Source organism: Biomphalaria glabrata, chromosome 7, assembly GCF_947242115.1.
Source record: "Biomphalaria glabrata chromosome 7, xgBioGlab47.1, whole genome shotgun sequence".
In the NCBI taxonomy this organism is placed as follows: Eukaryota; Metazoa; Mollusca; class Gastropoda; family Planorbidae; genus Biomphalaria; species Biomphalaria glabrata.
This window is the reverse complement of record NC_074717.1, coordinates 4440578-4464922: the sequence shown is the minus strand read 5'-3', so window position 1 is coordinate 4464922 and position 24345 is coordinate 4440578. Positions and strand designations below refer to the sequence as shown.

The 24345-nt window shown below is 36.1% G+C and overlaps 1 protein-coding gene across 4 annotated transcripts in view; it reads left to right on the top strand.

Annotated features, from left to right (window-relative positions):
• Positions 1-5496: 5496 nt before the first annotated feature.
• Positions 5497-24345, top strand: part of LOC106078537 (protein unc-93 homolog A-like) — a 145558-nt gene continuing 126709 nt past the window's right edge. Inside the window, exons 1-2 of one of the 4 annotated variants that reach the window (XM_056036266.1) lie at positions 5497-5723; positions 12223-12508. The gene's annotated coding sequence lies outside the window, so the exon portion shown is untranslated. Of the gene's footprint in view, positions 5724-12186; positions 12509-20023; positions 20146-24345 lie in introns of those variants that run through there. The other 3 variants (XM_056036265.1, XM_056036268.1, XM_056036267.1) reach the window with 3 other exon arrangements.

Sequence of the window (24345 nt, the reverse complement as noted above, 5' to 3'; positions counted from 1 at the left end):
AGTTACTCTATCTATCTATCTATCTATCTATCTATCTATCTATCTATCTATCTATCTATCTATCTATCTATCTATCTATCTATGTCATTAATTCCATTTCTCCCAAATGTTACAGGACACGATAACATGGGGACGTTAACCTCCTATCAAGATTCTAATAGACAAACCTATTAGCAGAATTAATCTAGTTTAGAAAAACTGATGAGGGTATCGCCTGCGTATTCCTATCTGCAGTTCTCTATATTAAAAGTTTGAAAAGTCATTATTTATGTTCCTCTACATCAGTCTTTACGTCACAGCTCACGAACATAACGAATGCGAATGGGAATTTCCAAACGCTATATATAGCAGCCAAAAAAAATGCAAAGATTTCTTGCAGTTTTTTATGTATCTATAGAAGAAAAATATATAAAGAATTGTGTATAAATTGACTAGTATTAAGTAATAATAATAATGATAATAATAATAATACGACCTGTGACGTGGAAACGATGTACCATTTTCAACTGCCCAGTGTCGCAAGTCAATGCTGAGGCCTTCTATTCCGATTGGCCTAGCTCTTTTCCAAGAAATGTAGCAGCTTATGTATATCTTTTCAAAAAAAAAACAAATAGTTAATTGGCAACACTTTCAAAACTCTGGTTTCACCTTTAGAATATTTCAAAATATTATCATTTTAAAATTGAATTAGGCTTTACTTTAAATACGCTTTCAGCGGGTATTCCCGCACTCGGCTCTAATGTTTCTTTGCAGTCAGTAAAGGGTAGAGTAAAGACAAGGATGTTCAGGTATAATTTGCGCACCGACACATGTAGAAGTTAGTTGGACTACAATAGAAGATTGAATGATTGAGCAAATGATTGGACTGAGGACAAGAAGTTGATCCTTATAAAGCTTATCCAGTGACGTAGATAGGGTGGGAGAAAGGGGGGTCCAAATTTAAAAATTTACCCCCTGGCCCTCACTTGAGGGGTCTCCCAAATAAGTGTCCAAGATTATTTTACATGAAATACTAAGCCAATGCAATATTGTCGTGTTGCTCGTGTTGTTATGTAAATTAGTATTCCACACATTAGACGTATATATTTATTCAATACGGTACAGTATTTTGTGTCATGAATGTCCAAATGCACGGGTCCCTAAAGAGGCCAATCCCCCTGGGCCCCCAAATTCCTTGCTACGCCACTGTTCTTATCTCATCTTATATAAGTTACAAATGTTACATCAAAACAGAAAATAATTACGTCCCACCCCTATGCATGTGCTAATCTAGTCTAGCTTCTTAAATTATACTAATGAGGTCACGTTGATCCTACGTAGGTGACTGAGAGTTTTGTCCCTTGTGATGTTTTGTTGATAATTATTTAACTCCTGTCTTAACTCAGCAAAGAGCTTGTGATACCTCTTCACAAGAATATCACAACAGTAAACAATAAAGTCAAGTCAATAATTAAGTAAAGTTCCCCTTTCAGACCTTGTGACCTATAGGGCAGAGGTTGTAAAAGTAAACTGTTTCTGTGGGCCAAGGTTAACGAGGGTGTCATTTCGCCAGATGGTAGAATCCCGAAAGATATCTTATATGCTGAGCTTTTGGAAGGAGTCAGACCCAAGGGCCGCCCAAGACTAACATATAGAGATGTCTGCAAGCGAGACATGAGAGCCTCAGGCATCAGCGAAAGTATGTGGGAAAACATAGCCAAAGACCGGAGTGCATGGAGACAGACTGTGCGTGCTGGGACAACCCTTGCTGAGAACAAAAGAATTGAAGCGGCTTTAATCAATTGGGAAAAAAAGAAAGCTGCCCTGTCTGCTAGCCCTAAATCAGAGGCATACACATGTACGAATTGTGGCAAAGTCTGCCGTTCTAGAATTGGCTTGATTAGCCACACCAGATTCTGCCCCGTCTCAAGATTAAGCCAAAACCAGTGACTCACTTGGGCGCATCCATTGCCTTTCGAGACAAAAGGAGCCATATATACATGTCACCAGCACAACGGCCAATCACCATTACCTTTCCCCAACTAATGTTAGGTCCCCGTTAGACCTGGATGGACCTATAGGTGCCCAAAGATCCCGAAATTTGAAAATCCTTGGATTCGACCCGGGTCCCTGGTTCGGAATTCAAGCGCTTTACCGCTCAGCCACCGCAAGCGATAAAACATAACGAAAATTGCTAGATTGTTTTTCACTAAACAAGTTTTTTTTAAAAAAAAGATCTTTACTTCGAGTTACAGAATATGAAAAATTATGTTGCCATCTAAGCAACGAGGAAATCCCAATTACCAGAAATTTTCTTGGCTATCAAAAACTAAAAAAGAAATAAGAAAAAGACCAAGTGATGTGGAAATTGGACGCAGTGAAGTAATGAAGGTGGACGGCCAATATAACCCCAGGATTGTTGGCAAACCGGACCTTGCCCCCCCCCCCCCCCCACACACACACAGGTTTCCGCAACACACGCACAAACTAGTATTTCTTTCTGCAAACTCTCTCTCACACACACACACACACTCGCTATTCTGTTTCCATGTGGACAACAAGCCATAACGAACACGGGGGAAAATCCAGGTTTGAAATTCTATTACCTCCCCTGTTTTGCATAAGCTTCGAGCCAGAAATCACGTGACTTAGAAAAAGAAATTCTCTGGTTTCTTTTCTCGGTTTTATTTTTTGGTGGACAAGTTCTTGCATAATGATCGTGAAGAGAGTGGAATTCCTATCAGGTTTCGGAAGGTTAATGATCTATTCAGGTTACAGAGTAGATCATAAGTTACATTAATTTGATTCTAGATTGAGTAAATACGATTCTCTTCTTTAGTTTCACTTTTTCTCTTTATCAATCTCTTTTAGCCTTTCTCTCTCTCTCTCTTCTTATATAGTTTTATTTCCTTCTTTCTTTTTGTACATCGATTAGACACTATCCTCTCTTTATTATCTCTTCTACCATCTCTCAATCTCATTCTATCGTTTTTTCTTTCTCTCTTGTTCTCTGTCTTTTTCTTCTCTTACTCTTCTTCTCCCCTTTTCTCTTTCTCTGAACTTTTTTCTCTTTAGCTTCATCTTTATTTCTCTCTTTTTCGTCGTTTCTTCTTTATACATTTTTTTTATCTTTCTTTCTTCTCCAATCTCTTTCTCGTACTCTCTCTAACTTCTTTTTACTCCGTCTCATTCTTTTTATCTCTTTTTCACCTCTTTTTTTCTCTTTTCTTGCTTTCACTGAGCATGTCAATGTGTCTTTCTTTCTCTGACTCTCTTTTTTCTTCATTTTTGCCTTTTTATCTTTTTTATTTCTTTTGCATTCCCTTTTCACAATCTCCCCCTTTCTCTATTTCTCTTTCTCCGACTCTTTCTTTTGTTTCTACTCTCTCTCTCTTCTCTCTCTTTTTCTCTCTACATTTGTTGAGATAATATTCGTATAATGCTGAGGGGTACATTTATAGTCAACTGAAACTATCTTATCTTATCTTATCTTATTTAAAACATTTAGCTGGAGTGGGATGGATAGTTGTTATTAAGGACTTAGGACAAGATATTAACCCATGAGAAGGGGGGAAGAAGGACTTGCATTTAGCAGAAGAAAAAAACTATGTTTTCAGACTTCCATAGCCTTGCAGCTTAACCCTAACACCTGGCTGGCTAAGTGGTTAAGCGTTTGGCTTCAGAACCTAGGGTCCTTTGTTTGAATCTCGGTGAAGACTGGGAATTTTCAATTTCAGAATTTAAGTCCACTCTAATGGGTACCTGACTTTAGTTGGGGGCAAGTAAAAGTGGTAAATACGTTGTGCTGACCACATGACACCCTGCTTGTTAACCTTCGGCCAAAGACACTGTTGACTTTAACATGATCTGCCCTATAGATCGCAAGGTATGAAACTCAGCTTTACTTAACACAGAAAAGACTTCTGGAACTAGATCTGAAGAAATATGTCAAAGAAGTCAAAGAGGCGAAGTGAGTTTCAATAGTTTTGTTGAAAGGTCTGTGGGTTGTGTGTGTGTGTGTGGGGGGGGGGATGCTGAAATCCAATGAAGGTAAATGATCCCTCCCAATTTCTTTTTCCTTTCCTCTTCCTCCCTGTTTAAGTGGCGAGAACAGGAGGGCATAGATCTCTGCATTCATTACACCAATCAATGTCTGCGCAGCATAACGTGCTAATTATGTCATCTACGAGAAGAGTAACTCCATTCTTAAGATCACAATTAGCAAACACTTTACACGGACTGACAGAAGAGAAATTAGAGAATCGATAAACGAGAGAAGAAGTTAAAGAAAAAGAGAGATTGAGAAGGAAGATGAAAATAAGGAGAGAAAAAGAGAGAAAGAAAAAGACAGATAGAAAGCAAAAGGAAATTAAGAAAAAAGAGAGAAAAAAAAAGGAAAGAAAGAGATAGAACAAGAAAAAAAACAAAAGACAGAAAGAAAGAGAGAGAGAGAGAAAGTGAAAAGAAAGAGAAAAAGAAAGAAAGAAAAAGAGAAAAATAAAAAGATACAAAGAAAGAAATAGTGTGTTAGAATGTAAGAAAGTCTATATAAATGGAAGAACCTCAAAATCACTGGCATATCTTTTAATACTGCACAATTTCATTTTATTCTTTCATATAAAACACAATTAATTACTGACCACAAATACCTAACAAATTGTTAAGTTTTTTTTTATTTATTCATGTATTGTCATCGACTAGGAATAACTGCCAAATTTCAAACTGTTGTGACACTGGCGACGATATGGCATGTGTGGCCAACCGTGACACACGGTCAAGAGAGTGGACCTGGCCAGTAGTGGGCTGGAGACCGGGAGTTGTGTCTTGTAAACAAAGAGAAGGACAAAACATCTAGTGGAGTGGCTTGTATATGAAGGTTAGCCTGTACATGTGTTTCTATTAGATTCTTTACAATTAAAGGCACTTTACAATTAAAGGCACTTTACAATTAAAGGCACTTAACAATTAAAGGCACTTTAAATGCACTTTACAATTAAAGAAACTTTACAATTAAAGGCACTTTACAATTAAAGGCACTTTACAATTAAAGACACTTTACAATTAAAGACACTTTACAATTAAAGGCACTTTACAATTAAAGACACTTTACAATTAAAGGCACTTTACAATTAAAAGGCACTTTACAATTAAAGGCACTTTACAATTAAAGGCACTTTACAATTAAAAGGCACTTTACAATTAAAGGCACTTTACAATTAAAGGCACTTTACAATTAAAGGCACTTGTTTCACCATTTGTTATCCGAGAATGGGAAGTGGGAGACAAAACTTGTACAAAATCTGTGACAGACAGACAGACGGACTAAATTCTAAGATAAGCTTTGTAAAAAGCCGCGATGGATTACTAAAAGCTACGAATCTATTTCTTCTCCTTCCCCTACAATGACGCATCAACGCCGCTGACCATGTCAACGGCCCACTCCATTCCTGGCGTGGACAAGAGAGCCAACACGTACCAGCCCTGTCAACGGGTGGCGTCGTAAGAACTACAAGAGAAGGCGAAGCTCAGACACCAGTGCCAGCATCTCAAACCGAACGCCTGGGTCTTAGGCTAGTCTCTGATAGCGATTTTTTTCTAAAAATGTGTTTCTATTGTTGGTCGCTACTCCTCGCTGTGCCGGACAGTGCATTGGCGTGGTCAATAATAACAACAGAGTGAAAGTTGGTTTTTTTTTTTATTGTGTGCTGATCAGTCCTGTGTTCAACATACCGGCTAACGTAACTGTAAGCTTTCGTATTTATATGTGTTATTATCTTTGGGTATATGCATTTATACATACAAGATGATATAGTTGGGGTATTAAGCTATTTTAAATCAGATTATCGTTACAAAATGTATGAAATATGTTTTTATTTAAATTGTAAAAATATAGAAGAATGAAGTTATAAGATTGGAAGAAAATAAGTTGTTTCGTGCTTTTTTAAAGTTCTTCTGGAAACATTTGTCGGTCCACGATTTTAATTTCCCGCCATTTCTGTTGTTCTGCGCCTGATTTGGCCTGGCCTAAGGTCGTCCAATTTCTTTTCTAGAAACGTCTCAACATTGTCTACTCTGATGTGATCTTAGACGTCGTAAACAGATATTGACGTCTTATAATTGCGTAGGGATAAATTTTACATTATAAGATGTTATATGTTATAAGATGTTATAATAAGATAAGATTTTATTATGACACAAAAACATTGTTAACTTTTTTGTTTGGCTTTGACGTTTTACTAAGTTAGACTTGTTCAGTAAAATGAAGACGTATGTTATCTTATAAAATACAGACGTTACTTCAAATAGAAGATGATTACGTCCTACGCGTGTTTCTAGGTGAATCTAGTCATGCATGTTAGTCAATGAAGTAATCTCTGCCAAAATCTTTGGTTTTCCAGGCTGATCCAGGCAACCTGTGCTTTGCTCTAATAGCTCTATGGAAAAAGGAGAATTTGTTTGAATTTGTCCTAGTATATGGAATAAGAAATATCATTTTATCTTTGTGTCTTTCTGAGTATATTTATTAGGTTTTATTTTTATTCAATCCAGAAAATTGAAACTTGAAAGGACAACATAATATCAGTTGCGTAGCTAGGGTCTTCGATGCCAAGCGCGGCAGCTCCTATAGATGCCCGTCAAAAAAAAAAAAAACACATAAAAAAATAATTTGTATTTCAGGCTTCAATGTTTCCAAAAAAAAAAAAGTAAAAATTTTGATGCTCCTCACTATCTGATGCCCGTACGATCCGTACCATCCGCACACTGCTAGCTTCGTCTCTGTATTATGTTTCTTTGCTTTTTTTTTTTAGGGGGTTAGTTTTTTTTGGTGTTATCAGTTTTTTAACATAGTATGTCAGAGTTTATAGCCAGCTTGAACCCGAATCATCAGCGTTGGGCTATGCTCTTTTTTTTTTTTTATGTTTATTTCTGTGAATTAAATTTTAAAATTTATCGTTAAAAAATAATTCCCTCATTTACAACGTGTTTGGAGACGCAGCGGTCGAGTTGTAAAGCGTTAGGCTTCCGAACCTGTGGTCCTGGGTTCGAATCTTGTTAAAGTCTAGGATTTTGAATTTCGGTATCTATAGGGCGCTTCTGGGTCCACCAGGCTCTAATGGGTACCTGACATTAGTTGGAGAAAGGTAAAGGAGGTTGGTCGTTGTGCTGACACCCTTGTTAACCGCGGGCCACAGAATCAGACGACTTGTCATAATCTGCCCTGTAGATCGCTTGGTCCGAAGTGTTAACTTTACTTATAGCATGATTAATAAATCTAAATTGTAACATTAAGGGGTTACTGGAGTGCAAAATTATTTTTTTTTTAATTTTTGCTTTAACTTCATAACTTTTGTTATATTATATCATATGACAACTCAATAAAAAAAAATATATATTGAATGTTGTCTAAGGTTTCCGGGTTGCCATGGTAATGGCGGCCATCTTGAAAATAAACACAAATGAGTTCACATAGGAAATTTCTAAAATTTTTCAAAATTGATAAATTTCAAAGCTAAAAATACTTACACCTTAAAGTATAAAGGTGACTGGAAAGAGCTAGCTAGATTTTATACATTTTCCCTTAGTATTGTGCATTTTATAATTTTTTTAAAAAGAGTGATTTTTTTACCTGTAAAATGCATCCACATTTTTTTTCAAAAAGATCACATATTAAAAACTTCTTCAGATAAAGTCATTAAAACTAGCTCATTCTCTTTATTATTTATCTCTGAATATGTGTACCAAATTTGACACATTTATCTCTATTAGTTCTAGAGATTTTAGAAATATGTTACAGGGGGGGCCACAAAAAATGCATTCACACAAAAACAGTGAATTTGTATTAAGAAAAATATGGAAAACAGTGTTCACCATGCATCATTAAAATGCTTTTTTTCAATAAAAAATGCAATTTTTTAGAAAATTTTTGGTGCCGGTTTATAAAATACTTGTCCACCTATTTAATGACACCAAAATTGAAAAATTGATTTTTTTTTACCCAAAATTGTCTTTTTCACACTCCAGTAACCCCATGAAAGAACGTATATGGGTTTTCTAGTAGGATCCATTTACTAGTATTTGCTTGCTCGTAATAATATGTAGCAATATATGTCGATTTTCCAACCAAGGACGCTTAACTCTCATTTTAGTCTGTGAAAGACTAGTGCATGTAAACAAGGTTAGGCTGAGGTAACTTGTAGTCAAGACACAAAGATAAAGGCACATTCATCGTTCCATATGCTAGGACAAATTTGTACAAATACTCCTTCTTCCCTAGTGCTATTAGAGCATGGAATGGGTTGCCTGAGCTAGCCAGGAAAACCAGTGACTTGGCAGAATTTAAGTCACTGGTTAATATGCATGACTAAATGCATGGCGCGTAGGACGTAATCATCTTCTTTTTTGAAGTAACGTCTGTATTTTATAAGATAATTGAATTTCCATTTGATTGGACCAATAAAAAATGATCTAGGGCATCTGCTCTTGGCGCCGGACGGTAAGGGGGGGGGGCACCAGAATCGGGATCAAAATTAAAACACTACATAAAATACCACATACTTTTGTGGCTGCATATATTCCTTTTGTTCATTTCGTTTATATTATATGTAAATTTTGTAAAGCTTATTTGTGACTGTTCTTACGCAAATATTAATTACATGCACTACTGAGAGGTGAGTCCAATGAAACACACAAAGACATTTCATTACGTCAGTGACTGTAATATAAACATATAAGAATATTTCTATTCAAAGTTATTAGGCTGTTTGACAAAATTATAGGTATAAGCCCGCTGTACGAGTTTCATATGGCAAAATATGTAGGTCATAGCTGGGTCCTTGTATCCACTAGAAATACTGCACTTCTTGTTAATTTTCAGACTCGAACACATTCCTATTAGAACTAATGTGGTTAAACTTTTTTTTTCCATTCGATTTATCATCAGAATTGTAACTCCAGTTTGTATGCACTCATTGTAAAACAGGTCAGCATTTAAAGGGTTAATAAATCACGAATTTCGTTTCTTTGTCTTCCAAAACATTTTTAAATTGGTCGGACAATTTTTTTCTTTTACAATCTTTGCATTTAGAACAGTCAGTCGTATTGATTCTGCCTTGTAAAGAGATTCAACCTCTAAAGTAAAGTGACATCTATTCTGCCTTGTCTAGAGATTCTACCTCTAAAGTAAAGTGACATCTATTCTGCCTTGTCTAGAGATTCTACCTCTAAAGTAAAGTGACATCTATTCTGCCTTGTCTAGAGATTCTACCTCTAAAGTAAAGTGACATCTATTCTGCCTTGTCTAGAGATTCTACCTCTAAAGTAAAGTGACATCTATTCTGCTGATACGACCATTCGAATACGGGTATCGATTCTATCCGTATATGCTTAGTGATAGGTTTTAAAATATGGTTTGAATTCTGTTTTATAAACACGAATCGATATTCTACTTTAAATATTTATGACAGAGAATATTTCAGCAGGACACATTTCGACATTGATCTAAACAGATTTTAGAATTTAGGAAAAAATATTGTATGTGTTTATTCATTTGTTTGTCATAATTATCTAAATGTTTGCTGTGTTTGAGTATTCTTTTATTTTTTTTTTTGCTCTTTAATAAATTTAAAATTATACTTATAGAAATAATAAGTCAGATATTAAGTTACAGAACTGCTCAAAGCAAATGTCACATGTCATTTTGTCTAGACCTCTTTCATCGTGTTTGTCAGTTGACATTTAATTGACATTCCATCCACTCATCACATGTTTTTTGTCATACAGACATTTTAAAAAGTTAAAATTTTGTATGTGGTTTTCGACACTTAGTGTTTATCTGATATTAAATTTCTGTCAAACTATTTATTTATTTATTTACATTTTTAGAATAATAACAATAATAACAATAATAATAATCCTTATTATCCATATGGAAATTTGTCTTACAATTTTGGCCATTACACCAAACAAAACAATATAACTATAGAAACCCAAAATATATATTCACACCAGACTCACTCATATGACATGTGAAAAGTTTATATCAGATTGTTAAATTTTGTTAAGCGATTTGATTGCCAGGGTAACAAAAAGAGTTTTTGTGTCTGTTTGTCTTTGCTATCGGTGTCTTGTATCTCTCTTGTGATGGTAAAATCACAACATCCTGACCCTGGGTGTGATTTTTTTATTTCTAGAATCTTTTTAGCTTTCTTATGAATGTTTTTATCAAACAGCTGCCCAAATGGGTTTGTTTTTTGCCAACGACTTTACCAGCAGCATTTAGGATTCTCTGGAGTTCATTTTCATTTTTAGTGTTCAGATTGTCATATTAGGCAGTGATATTAAGACCATGATATTAGAACGAAAGGTATAAAGAGTTGTTTAAACTAAAATAAATGTTCTATACGTTTCAAGCGATGAAGCTTTATAAGGCTTTTGTCATTAGGTAGATTAGTGTGAATATGTAATGCACAATTGTAAAACCAATTTCCCAACGGATAATAAAGATTATTATTTTTTTTTTTTTAAATTATTAATACTTTGAAATGGATGGATAGCAATTCTCAGACACTGACAGGGTCGAACTTCGTTAAAAGGTCAAAAAAATTCCTTCTAGCTTCCTTAACCGTGCCCACTAAGAAATTGCATGATGATGTAGCAGGTCTGCGGCAGTATTGCGCTTTGACAGGTTATAAGGATTTTCTTAAGGAATGCTTAGGACTTTGAAGGTGTCTGCGAGGTCAGTTTGACATTATCCTTTCGGTTGCTATAAGAACAAGGTGTCGTCGAAAGTATAGAAAGCTTTCATAGTCCCTTAATCTCTAAGTTTATTATTATTATTGTTAGAATTCACCTGTAAACTTATTAGTATTACTGTTAGAAACGAACGAGTATTCGTACTCTGACACTGACAGAGTCGAGCTTCTTTACAGAAAAACGAAATTCACTGTAGTCCTTTAATCAATCGATAACTAACTACCGGATCATCTGGTATGCTTTTCGGACACCTTTACGTTGGTCCGAGGTTCGAACCATACCCTTCGCCATCTCCTACCTGCAAGAGACTTAGGCTAGGGCGGATCATTTTTTTTTTTCGTCTCAGTAGTCTCGGGTTTGAACCCCGCCGACATGTTGGCAGTCTGGGCTGTGACGTAATAACCTTTCTTTCTGATAGAGCGTTTGAAACTTGTGTCACGTGGCTAGGTTAAACGAGCCAATAGATTCGCTGACGTTTAAATTTGAATATTTAATAAGTGCCTTGATCTGTGTTTCATATTTTTAAATTTCTCGCTTATCCAGTGTTACAGCTGTTTTAATGAAGGCAAGCGGAGACAAATCGTTACAGTATGCTTGAACTCTGACCTGCGACGTCACAGCCTGTGGGCGTTGGTGGCCAATATCTCTTTGCCGCGTCCTACGTACTTGTAACGTGGCAAAGAACAATTGATCTCCCCTGTCTACAGGTTGTGACGTTGGCAGTCAGTGTTCAGGCCTTCTGTAACAATTGGCCTCGAGTAAACTCAATTGAAAATCTAGGTCAGAGGTCAGAGGTCAGATAGTAGGCTTACTAAAAGTTAAAAAAAAATTCAAAGGCGTGTCTTGAATGAATAGTCCGTCTGGGAGAGGAAGTAAAGTTGGATAATTTCTGTGACCGATGTTCAACGAGGGTGTCATGTGGCCAACACAACGATCAACAGTCTTTACTTTACCTCAAAAAATATCAAAATAGCCAGCAGCAATGTGTGATATTAGAGGCGATGTCAAATCTCAGATTTAAACTTTGCTAATTCAAGTGTGGTTTAAACTCGAAATCATAACTCCATCAGCCGATCGCTCTACCTCTTGGCCTAATTGTATATTCTTCAGATTGTAGTTCTATATAAGGCTTGTCTTAAAGTCTAAAAATTAATGAGGAGTGCAGTAGCAGTATTCACGTGGCTACGCAGTCCCAGCTGTGACCTACATATTTTGCCACATCAACCGCATACATAGCCATTGTCCGACGTAACAAAATATCAATTAGTATTACAGACATTGTAGTTTGATATATATATATATATATATATATATATATATATATATATATATATATATATATATATATATATATATATATATAAGTAAATTTAATAAGAGCATATAAATAATTGAAACCGTAATATGACGACAATAAATGTTTAAGTGCTAAGTTTCTTACAATATCTTTTCTAGAAGTTGACCTGGGTTTTAATTCAAACAATTTCTTAGTTTGAATATAAACCTGCCACACACTGGAAGCAGTTTCTTCAAAACTAGGATTCAATTCTGCCTCAAGACAGAAGGAAACAAAACAAAAGAAAGGAACACAGTTAAGAAGATACGCTTGCCTTTGCTTGGTTCCACTTCCACCCGATGACTAGGCGTCGTGACAAAGTGACAAAGTGGCTAAGCACACCTGAGCTGTAAGACAGGGGGGCTAATCGATAACAAAACCAGGATTTAGGTCATCGATAGAGGTGTAGCAGACGACGGAATCCAGGACTCTTACAAGGGGGTGAGTAGAGTCTGTGTTTGTTTTGTCTGACCTGTAGGCTAATTGACTGTCAACATCAATCGAAAGGGACTGGCAGGGGGGTATAATTTCTGACGACATTTTGTTAATATGACTTGACAATGGGCTAACAGCTTGAGATGAAGGGGATCCAGACAAATAAATATTGACACTAGTGATTGGATCAGTTGAGGCCATAAAACAAAGTTCAGAAGAGTCGAATCTGATCGCTTTTAAGGAAGAAGATAGTATCGATACATACAACTTATTAGTAATCGATAGCATTAGATCGATCGATCAATGGACCAATATATTAACAATTGATTATGGTTGGGGAAACAAAGCCACTAAATGGGAGATTTTTTATTCCAGGAAGCAAATCCATTAATGGCAAGTCTTTTTAGTGTCTCCATCGTACAAAGTATTGACGTTTTTTATAAGCGAAGATTTTTAATTGTTCATTTATTTTTTTTTGGTCACAAGCCGCGTGCATATGGGGGTTTCCCAGGCTGGTAGTGACGGTCGTTGTCTAGACTAGTCTAGAGGGTTGGATCACCGGGAAGCGACTTCAAGCGTGACCTCCGTGTCGAAGGCGCCGCTTCAAGCCCCCGTTCAATCTTAAACTACAGGATATCTTAATCTTTATCTTAATCTTTATCTTAATCTTTATCTTAATCTTTATCTTAATCTTTATCTTAATCTTTTTCTTTATCTTTATCTTTATCTTTATCATAATCTTAATCTTTATCTTAATCTTTATCTTAATCTTTATCTTAATCTTTATCTTAATCTTTATCTTAATCTTTATCTTTATCTTTATCTTTATCTTTATCTTTATCTTTATCTTTATCTTTATCTTTATCTTTATCTTTATCTTTATCTTTATCTTTATCTTTATAAATGGAGCTCTAACATACTCTTCCAATAGACTCGACACGTAGGTATAGGATTAAATAACATTATTCAAATTATAACTTATTAGCCCCAGTAGTAGTAAGTGGATCATCAAATTAAAGAAAATACAACGTCTAACTTCGACTATCTAATACAGCGGTTCTCAACCTTTTTTGCCCGGCGATCCTTTTTACAATTCCTCACTATGCCGCGACCCCCCCAACAGTAAATCTGATTTGCATTGCCAAAGCTTTATGTATTATCATGAAACAATATGTCATTATATTCTTAAAATACATATTTCCCTTTCTCATCCAATGACACATGAATGAGCTAATATCTTTGTATCATGCAGTTACCTACCTTTCTATTTCTTATTAACCCTATCCACATCGCATACACATGTGACGATTTTCTGTACTTAGACATGATAATGAACAGGCTGTTATGCAACTAATGTTTTATTACAAATTGAAGAAGAAAGCGAAACACAGATGAATTGGGGCATCACTGCAAACGCTTGATTCAGATTTGTGTATAGAGAAATGTTTTTGCTGCATCTGTATTAATGGGTTTAATTAACTATTTCTGTCTCCTAAACATCTTTAACTTTTGACTTTTATTGGAGTTCTGACAATTGCAAATGGAATGTTATGTAGATTTGGAAAGTTTGATGAAATTTTGTCTTTAAAGCTTTAGCAAATGTTCTTTCACAAAATTATCATTTTATTTGTTTTTTCAAGTTTATTGTCATTTTCCTCCTAGAGAGCACATTAGACTGGAAACATGTAAATATTATTTTCCTCCAATTTTGTTTGCTAATTTGATGTCTTATTTTGGAAGGATTTGATTTTTTTCAGACGCGAGTTAAATTGCAATTGATCCTTGAAGTGACATTATACATTGCCTTTTTGTTATTTTAGTTAGCATTGTCTTCGATATTGATATTCGAGATGTATCACAAACTGAGTTCCGATAACTTTTGGCGACTCATTCTTTATCAAAGGTTTAAATACAGACCAACATACTACCATACTTGGAGCACCATCAGTGCAGACATCATTGATATAATTCAAAGATATTTAACACTTTTCCAAAAAATGAACCCATATTCAAAAACACACACACACGCTGTCGTAGGGGGTTGTAAAAAAAAAACTCATCTTTCAATCGCCAGCATTTATAAGAATAAGTATTGCTCTGAAATACTATGTCGCGGGCCGGATCTGGCCAGCGGGTCGTATTTTGGCATCACTGATATATTCAACTTAAATAACCTGGCGACAATTGACATACTGGAGTTTTTCAATTCCTTCTTAAACTAATGGGGCAGGCAGAGGAAACAGTGGTGCACGTCTTGCAAGTGAAGGGTCACTTGAACTTCATGGGAGCTATGAGGCACTACGTTCGACAACAGAGTTACTTGCCAGAGTACTACGAGAGGCCCACAACAGAGTTACTTGCCAGAGCACTACGGGAGGCCCACAACAGAGTTACTTACCAGAGCACTACGAGAGGCCCACAACAGTGTTACTTGCCAGAGCACTACGGGAGGCCCACAACAGAGTTACTTACCAGAGCACTACGGGAGGCCCACAACAGAGTTACTTACCAGAGCACTACGGGAGGACCACAACAGTGTTTCTTACCAGAGCACTACGGGAGGCCCACAACAGAGTTACTTACCAGAGCACTACGGGAGGCCCACAACAGAGTTACTTACCAGAGCACTACGGGAGGACCACAACAGTGTTTCTTACCAGAGCACTACGGGAGGCCCACAACAGAGTTACTTACCAGAGCACTACGGGAGGACCACAACAGTGTTTCTTACCAGAGCACTACGGGAGGCCCACAACAGAGTTTCTTACCAGAGCACTACGGGAGGCCCACAACAGAGTTACTTACCAGAGCACTACGAGAAGCCCATGCTTTCATGCCCTGCTACAATTAGGAATTCACCCAAGGTTCATGTTGTCCAATTGCCAGTGTCTCCCAAACTTTTAACCTCGGTGTACCCCTTTTATAATTTTTGCAATGCTGAGTACCCCTTGCCCCCCTCCCCCCAACCCTTCTTTAATTTATTAGCAGAGCATATTAAATGGGTATTTAAAACAATAAGCATATTTAACGAGGTGCAAAGCTTACCCCCTGCAAAGTCCTCCCGTACCCCTGGTGGTACGCGTACCCGTCTTTGGGAAACACTGCGCTTTGCATTTGTATACAAAGTTTACGTATTAAAATTCAAATTTATGGATGCGCTGTTCAACCTTTTTCAAAACGTACACATTTAGGTTCTTATATTACAAAAATAACACATTTTGTATTTTAACTTTGGCAAAGATTTAGTTTTAGAAGTGGCCACCTTAATCTTCATTTTTAAGTAAATAAACTATTGACGACACTATACTGCCTTTGCAGACGACAGTCCAGAGTCTTACAACACGACCAGACGTAACGATACGTTATGCATTAACCGCTTTTACTTATACTGTTAAAAAATATTTCTGCTGCGACAATTAAAATGTTTGAAATCAATGGACCTCATTCACCAATCGTAAACAAACAACATTTTGCCACGTGGTTCTCTATCTCTTCTATACAAATTGCGATCTAATTTTAATACACAGTGGCTGTCACGTGACAGTTTTTTTTCATTGTTTTATCAATTTGATCACAAACCAAAACTTAGGCTGGGTTTTCCTTTTCCTTGCAGTTTTAGATTCAGCTCATTTAATTTCCCTGTTATATCAACCATAAAGTAAAATGTGTGAAACTATTTGTCGTTCTCTAATTCGGGGTGATTAATGCCTTTTTTAAAAATTAAGGAATGTATGTATTTCATTCAAACACAAAGCAAAACGTTTCAACCTTCGGAAAGCTATCACACTGTTATAAGACAGAAGTCTCCATTTCGTTTAAGATTTAAAATGACGATGGTAGAGTGCTTTTGGCAAGATGCTGTTAAAAGTCTTGATTACCATATTTATGAAATCAACTATTTCGGCCGAATTTGTTTTGGGTATTATTCAGTGAAACGTAAAATTTTGCGGCTTATTTTGCTTCGAAGTATCACGTTGTTGCCTTTTATTTTTTTTCCTGCTATACTTCTGGCTCAATCAGTTGCTATTTAAACGATTTTACTTCAATCGATCTTACTGTCTTCAATGCATTTTTGCACGGCATTCGCTGTATCTTCCCCTCTAGTTTGTCCTAAGAGCGGTAGCAATCCTAGAAGTTCTTCTTTTAGACCTTGGGAAGACATATACCTGACAAAATGGGCAACTTGTACCATGTCTTTTATCTCGCAAGACTCATCTATAGCAAGTGACAAGACAGAAGAAAGTTAAATATCTTCCACTTGCAAACATGTTACATTTGAAGACATTTTAGCTATTCTATCTTCAAATGTTTCAGCAGATAGTGGCAAATCTTTGATTTTTTTTTTCAAGATTTCTGTTTTGTTTTTTAAATCACGAAACAGTTCTTGAGATGCACTTAGGAAGCAGTCTTTGGCATACTCACCATTTCTAAATGGTTTCCCTTTTTGTGCAATTTCTAGCGGTACCGCAAAGCTTGCCATATTAGCATTGCTTGTAGATTGCTTCTAATTTCGAGAAGATAATTGCTTCTAACTCATTTACTTGAAACAAAAAACTATAGGTCACAGCCAAAGCGAGTGGGGATGATGCCAATTCGTCTTGCGTCGAAAGAAAAATTAAAAACTACACAGAAACATTCGACGACGGCCGAGAGCTTCCGACGGACTGACAACAGTGACGACGCGTGTAAAGGGAGAGGGGTCTGGTGAAAAGCGAGTACAAGTGACTGTGAGAGATAGAATCGGTGCATAATCTCCGTTAAACGATTCAGAACTATTTTTTAAAAAAATGTTTCGATAAAATAAATAATATTTGCATGGAACAAAAGAGCCGCAGCTTCACACCCAAGGAGCCGCATGTGGCTCGCGAGCCGCAGTTTGCCGACCCCGTAACTAAACAACTCTCGACTGACTCAGGTCACCAGTTAATCATGTATAGCGTTCTTTATCTTTCGTAAATTTAGCCCTACTGTTATAACATCAAAAAAAGTTTGTAACACTTTTAAGCTCTCTAGAATTAATTTTTGACAAAGCTTATATCAACTCTGTCTGTCTGTCTGTCTGGTAAATATTGTGTGTGTGTACACGTTATTTTTCCCACACCCATTCTCTGATCAAGCTGAAACTTCGCACAATTATTCATTGACATAGGCAAGATACGAATCAATAAAAAAAAAGTTATTAATTTGACAATAAATCACTGGTAATTCATTAATTATTTTGTTTAATAGAAACAAGGGAAATTCATATTACATTATTCACAGCTATGGCTAAATTTGTTGGGTTTAGTCCCCTTAAATAATTGTTAACGCTATTTCTCCCTCACACATTCTCCGATGAAGTTGATACTTTAAACAATTATTTATGGTACCAAACAAAACATAAATCAATAAACAAAAATACATTATTAGCCAACTGATTATTGGTAATTAATTATTTTGTTTCATATCGAGTAAGGGAAATAGCTTGTACATTATTGGTAGATATAGCTTTAAGGACAGAGTTATTCCCCTTTAGTTAAGCTTCGTTTGCTTTTTTTAGTTTTTTGTTATCTTTAGCTTGTTTAACTCACCAGCTTGCAGCAACGTAATTTTTTTTTAGTAATTAGTTGTCAAAAGAGATAATTTAATGTGGCATTCTTAACATTGTTCAGTTCCTCTATTTATTTGCACATCTCTCCCAATCTTCTTCTATTTATTTTCTTTTCCTCTTTAGGTTCCATTACATCGTCACCACATTTTTTTCTTATTGCTTTCTCTTCTTTCTTTTTTTGTACCCAATTTTATTACTACAGAACGTAAAGGTGATCTGAAAAAAACAGACGAGCAGGTTACTGAAACAGTAGGGATCATCTTATCTTATCTTATCTTATAAAATACAGACTTTAATTCATAACACATAGGACCAATGTTATCAGGCTTTAGCTCGATCCTTCAAATTAATTTCTCGTTCCAGTTATCAATGTGTATTGCTTAATTTTACTAACTGATAGAAAAAGAATATATATATACACAAAAATACTTTTAAAAAAACGCTTATACGACGAGTATATATGTATCTATTAGTTTGGATCAGTCATGTAATTAAATTTGAATAGTCCTAGAGTAACAATAATAAACCTGTGCGATTAGAAATAGTTTTCATAATTGTTTTTTTTTTAGCTCATGCTTTTAGCTTTCTCAATACGCTATGATCCTATCACGTGTCTGTACCAGTTGGGAAAAGGGGGGGGGGGGAAGGAGAGAAAGAAAGATTGTATAGTTATATTTTGTTTTAAAATTTCTTTAGAGAGTCGACCTATAAAGGGAACTAATTTAGCTTATACCACCACTTCAGACAAGTAAAATTTGTTTCCTTGTTCGAGATACCTATCAAAAATAATTAATTACCAATACTTAACTAACTAATTGGTTAATTTTATATCTCTATCTATCTATCTATCTATCTATCTATCTCTCTCTCTCTCTCTCTCTCTCTCTCTCTCTCTCTCTCTCTCTATATATATATATATATATATATATATATATATATATATATATATATATATATATAAAGAGAGAGAGAGAGACAGACAGACAGAGAGAGAGACAGAGAGAGAGAGAGAGAGAGATGGATGGATGAATGGATGGATGGATGGATAGATAGATAGATAGATAGATAGATAGATAGATAGATAGATAGATAGATAGATTGATAGATAGATTGATAGATAGACAGATAGTTAGATAGTTAGATAGATAGATTGTTAGATAGATAGATAGTTAGATAGATAGATAGATAGATAGATAGATAGATAGATAGATAGATAGATAGATAGATAGATAGATTGATAGATTAATAGATAGATAGATAGACAGACAGATAGTTAGATAGTTAGATAGTTAGATAGATAGATTGATAGATAGATAGATAGTTAGATAGATAGATAGATAGATAGATAGATAGATAGATAGATAGATAGATAGTTAGATAGATAGATAGATAGATAGATAGATAGATAGATAGATAGATAGATAGATAGTTAGATAGTTAGATAGATAGATAGATAGATAGATAGATAGATAGATAGTTAGATAGTTAGATAGATAGATAGATAGATAGATAGATAGATAGATAGATATATAGATAGATAGTTAGATAGATAGATAGATAGATAGATAGATAGATAGATAGATAGATAGATAGATAGATAGATAGATAGATAGATAGATAGATAGATAGATAGATAGATAGATAGATGCTTGTGTTGTCAGGTAAAAGAAGTAATAGTGTAAAATTTCAGCTTGACCTGAGATTGGGTGTCAGAGAACCTGTCCAAACTAATGACCAGACAGACACACAGACAGACTAATTGAATAGATATAATTGACAAATAAAACAACCAAGCAACACAAAAAAACAAAAGTAACTGTTGTGACACGGTTTCTATACTGCATGCGTGGCCAACCGTGACACACACGGTCAAGAGAGGGTACCCTGGCCAGTTAGTGGACTGGAGAGCTCGTCACGGGTGTGCTGTCAACAAGGAGAATGAGACAGCTAGTGGATTTGGCTTGTGTATAAATGTCTTGTGTACATTATGTTCCTATTCAACTCTTGCAACTGAAAGCTTTAAGAACGTCTGTCGCCACAGTAACCTCAAAACGTAAGGTCCAAATATATGGCATTCTAAAATGTTTATAGATCTATTTATTTTTCTTTGTTTCATTTCTTTTTTCGAAAGTTTAGGCATTACTATCTCTGTCTGTCTGTCTGTCTGGGTAGATTTATTTACACGTTTTTTCTTCAACTTCCCATTCTCGAATTAAGTTGAAACTTTGCGCAAATCTATCACCATCGATGACAATACATGAATTAATAAACAATTTCAATTACTTCACTTATTTGTGGTAAATAATTAATTTTATTTTTCAATATGAGAAGTAACTTTTGCTGTATTGAGTGATATTTATGGCAGTAAATGTGTCGTTTTTCCCCTTATATAAGCTTCTTTTAAAAAGTATTTATTTTTTTGCTGGTTAAAGTCTAAAGTCTAATAAGTGTTTCTGTTCTTGGTGTCAATCGTAAGCTTGCCCAAAGATATAGATCAGAGGTTATAGAATAAGCAAATAATCATAATAAAATCACTTTTCTAGATCAGTGATTTGTGGACGAAATGCTTAAATGTTCACCTGTTTCTATGGCTAACGGTTTACTATGGTGTCATGTGGCCAGCACAACTATCATCCACATCTGTTTACCCTAACCTCTGTCCTGTCATGCATTATAAGTTAGACCTAATTTAAAACGAATAGTAATCTTGTAAACTTCATTTTCCTTAATTTTTTTGTTGCGGGTTTTTTTTTTTTTTTTTTTTTTTTAAAAGGGTTTGATTAAGAGTATGAGCCTTTTCAAAACAATGACATCAATGATAAGACTTTAGTCAGCCCATGATAGGCGTGGTATCTGAGCGGTAAAGCGCTTGGCTTCCGAACCGGGGTCCCGGGTTCGAATCCTGGGCAAGAGCAAGATGGGCAAGATGGATTAAAGCCCCAACGAAAAAAAATCCCAATTCAAACTTACAGCTTTTATCGGGATTCGAATTCGTTGCTTTTTATAGTGGAGTCCCATTAAATATTGAAACACCAAATCTAAACCTATGGCGCGTTGTGGATGAATGGTAAAGCACTGACCTTCTTTACCAAGAGATCTCGAGTTCAAATCTCGGTAAATACGCCTCTGAGTCAGCCCAATTCAAATGACGTTAAATTGGGGAAAGTGAAGGCGGGTGGTCGTTGTGCTGGCCACATGACGCCTTCGTTAACCGCCGACAAAAAAACAGATGACATTTACATCATCTGCCCTATTGATCCTAAGTACTGAGAGGAGAACTTTTTTTTCAATACAAGCCTAAACCTATTAACAAACATGTACTAATACCATACATCTTAAATTATATATATATAATTGTGTAGCGAATCACTCAAAGGTTTTATATGTCCCTTCAAATTAAAATCATTCGGCTTTATCACTACAATAGAGTCATCCATTTGTGTAATTAATGAAACAATTCTGAATCATAAAACCAAAATATTTATAACAAACTGCAGAGTTACGCACAACACGTGATCTCAGCGTTTCAGCAGACGCCAACGTAGATTTGTTAAAAATGCAAACGAGATGGTAAACTATTCAGGCAGAGTCCTGAGCGCGCCGTAGCGCAAAGATCTCATTTCCGGCCCATGGTTTTGTTGACGTTGGCAGTAAAATATCTCGGTTGGAGTTAAACCCAAATCTTGAGTTAAAATCCTTTCTCTTCTGTTGTAATTATAATTCTTATATGCTAACAACTGTCAAAAAAAAAACAACAACCAAACTTAAATTCTATGGCCTAATCACAAGGTCCTCAGGGCTCGAAAAGACTTTCTTTCAGGGAACAGTACCAGGAAAAAAAAAAGAATGGCACACAGCGTGACTCGACACCGGAGGCTGCTAATCGGCAGCCGCGCGCTCTAGTTTAATTAAGACTGCGTCATCACGTGTAAAGCGCTTGATTGACTAAACACGTGCAATAAATCTGAACACATATTCCTAAATTGTAAAGGTTGCAACACCACACAGCTCCATGATAAAATTTTGTTTCATTGTTATTGGTTTGTCTCCTTGGCTGTATCCTGATCCTTGAAGCCGTCTCTCACTGATACCCTGTTTCCGGTTCTACATATTCTCAGATCCCGGGGGGCAGACAATCAAGCAATTTAACATTGGCCATGTCTTAAGTCGCATCTTGGCAGATACAATTCTTCTCGATGTTAAATATTCCAGATCACATGCACAAACTGCCCCCCCCCTTTTTTTTCTCTCTAGCGGCTATCGCCCCCCCCCCTACTGCGTGAGATACAATATATTGATTACTGAATGTGTGGGGTGGTGAGCAGTTGTGACCTCATTTTAGTATTACTCACGCGGCGCCCTACATACAATCTGATTGAGCCAAGCCAAGTGTGGAGGAGGGGGGGGGGGATAGAGAGAAAAAAAAGACAAAACATGGTCTGGAACTGGCTGTGTTGTCTGGTCTGTTAGAATATCAACTGGCATGTTAGCCATTGCCTGTGTGTACATATTGATTCAATCAATGGAAGATAACCACACAGTCTAGTCTGGGTTTTTACCCAACCAAATAAAAACCCACATGTGTTGTTTTTTTTTTTTAACAAACCCTTTAATTCGAAACCAAAATAAAGGCATTTTTTTTTTAAATATTTTTTTGATCTACTAAATTGGGAGATTTTTATACTATAAATAGCAAGCTTTTAGTATATCAGGTGTACAGAATAAAGGATGAGGATTTTTTTTTCTCAAGTTCTGGGGTTATTTGGCTCTTCGGTTTGTAGTTTTTATTTAGTTGGCAATAGTGAAGCACAAGTTACGAGTCCTTGACCTTGTTTTGTTTGTCTTAAAAATCTCGAATACGTAAATGTCACAGGCTTGTACCACACAGGCACAGGTTTTCCGAAGAAAATGGGTAGTGGCAAGTGGGTAGTGGGTAGTTAGAAGTGGGTTTTGGGAAGTGGAGCCACGAACTGGTATTCACATTTTACTTCGGGCGGTTTCGTGAAAACTACGTCACACGTTGTCGCCACTGCATGGAGGACGATGAAACAGTGGACCACATTCTTTACGAATGTTGTGCTCTGCGAGAAGAGCAATCGAGGCAAGGATTCATCTTGTCTTATAAAATACAGACGTTACTTCAAAAAAAAAAAAAGATTTGAGAGAGAGAACTTGGGTCCATGTGTGGCAATGGGTACGTCCTTGTACGGGGACCTTAAAACTCACTGCCCGCTTCGTTTCACGTTCTGTAAGGGGGTAATCTCAGCATGGTTCTTTTACTTATGGGGGTTTTTGGTTCGGTATGAACACAAATTACCTGATATTTATTTAAAATCTATTCAAAAGTTCATGACCATAAAACACATTAGAAGCACAAGGCAGACAGTATTCTACATACATCCAATTAATTGACAGGTAACCACTGACCTATAAATCTATATATAAGGCAGAAAGTATCTACATACATCCAATTAGTTGACAGGTAACCACTGACCTATAAATCTATATATAAGGCAGAAAGTATCTACATACATCCAATTAGTTGACAGGTAACCACTGACCTATAAATCTATATATAAGGCAGAAAGTATCTACATACATCCAATTAGTTGACATGTAACCACTGACCTATACATCTACATATAAGGCAGAAAGTATCTACATACATCCAATTAGTTGACAGGTAACCACTGACCTATACATCTATATATAAGGCAGAAAGTATCTACATACATCCAATTAGTTGACAGGTAACCACTGACCTATACATCTATATATAAGGCAGAAAGTATCTACATACATCCAATTAGTTGACAGGTAACCACTGACCTATACATCTATATATAAGGCAGAAAGTATCTACATACATCCAATTAGTTGACAGGTAACCACTGACCTATAAATCTATATATAAGGCAGAAAGTATCTACATACATCCAATTAATTGACATGTAACCACTGACCTATACATCTATATCTATGCCTTTGTGAGTGCAACGTATGGGATCGCGATGGCAGAGTGGTTAAGCGCTTGGCTTCCGAACCTGGGTTCGAATCTCGGGGATTGATTTTGAATTTCGGGATTTTTAGAGCGCCCCAGAGTCCACTTAACTATATGGCAGGGGTTCTCAACCAGTGGATCGCGACCCCCTTGGGGGGTCGATTGACGATTTGCCAGGGGTCGCCTAAAACCATCGAAAATGTGGAATGTTATTGTCTACTCTTCTATTGCTGTATGTGTGTGTGGGGGAGG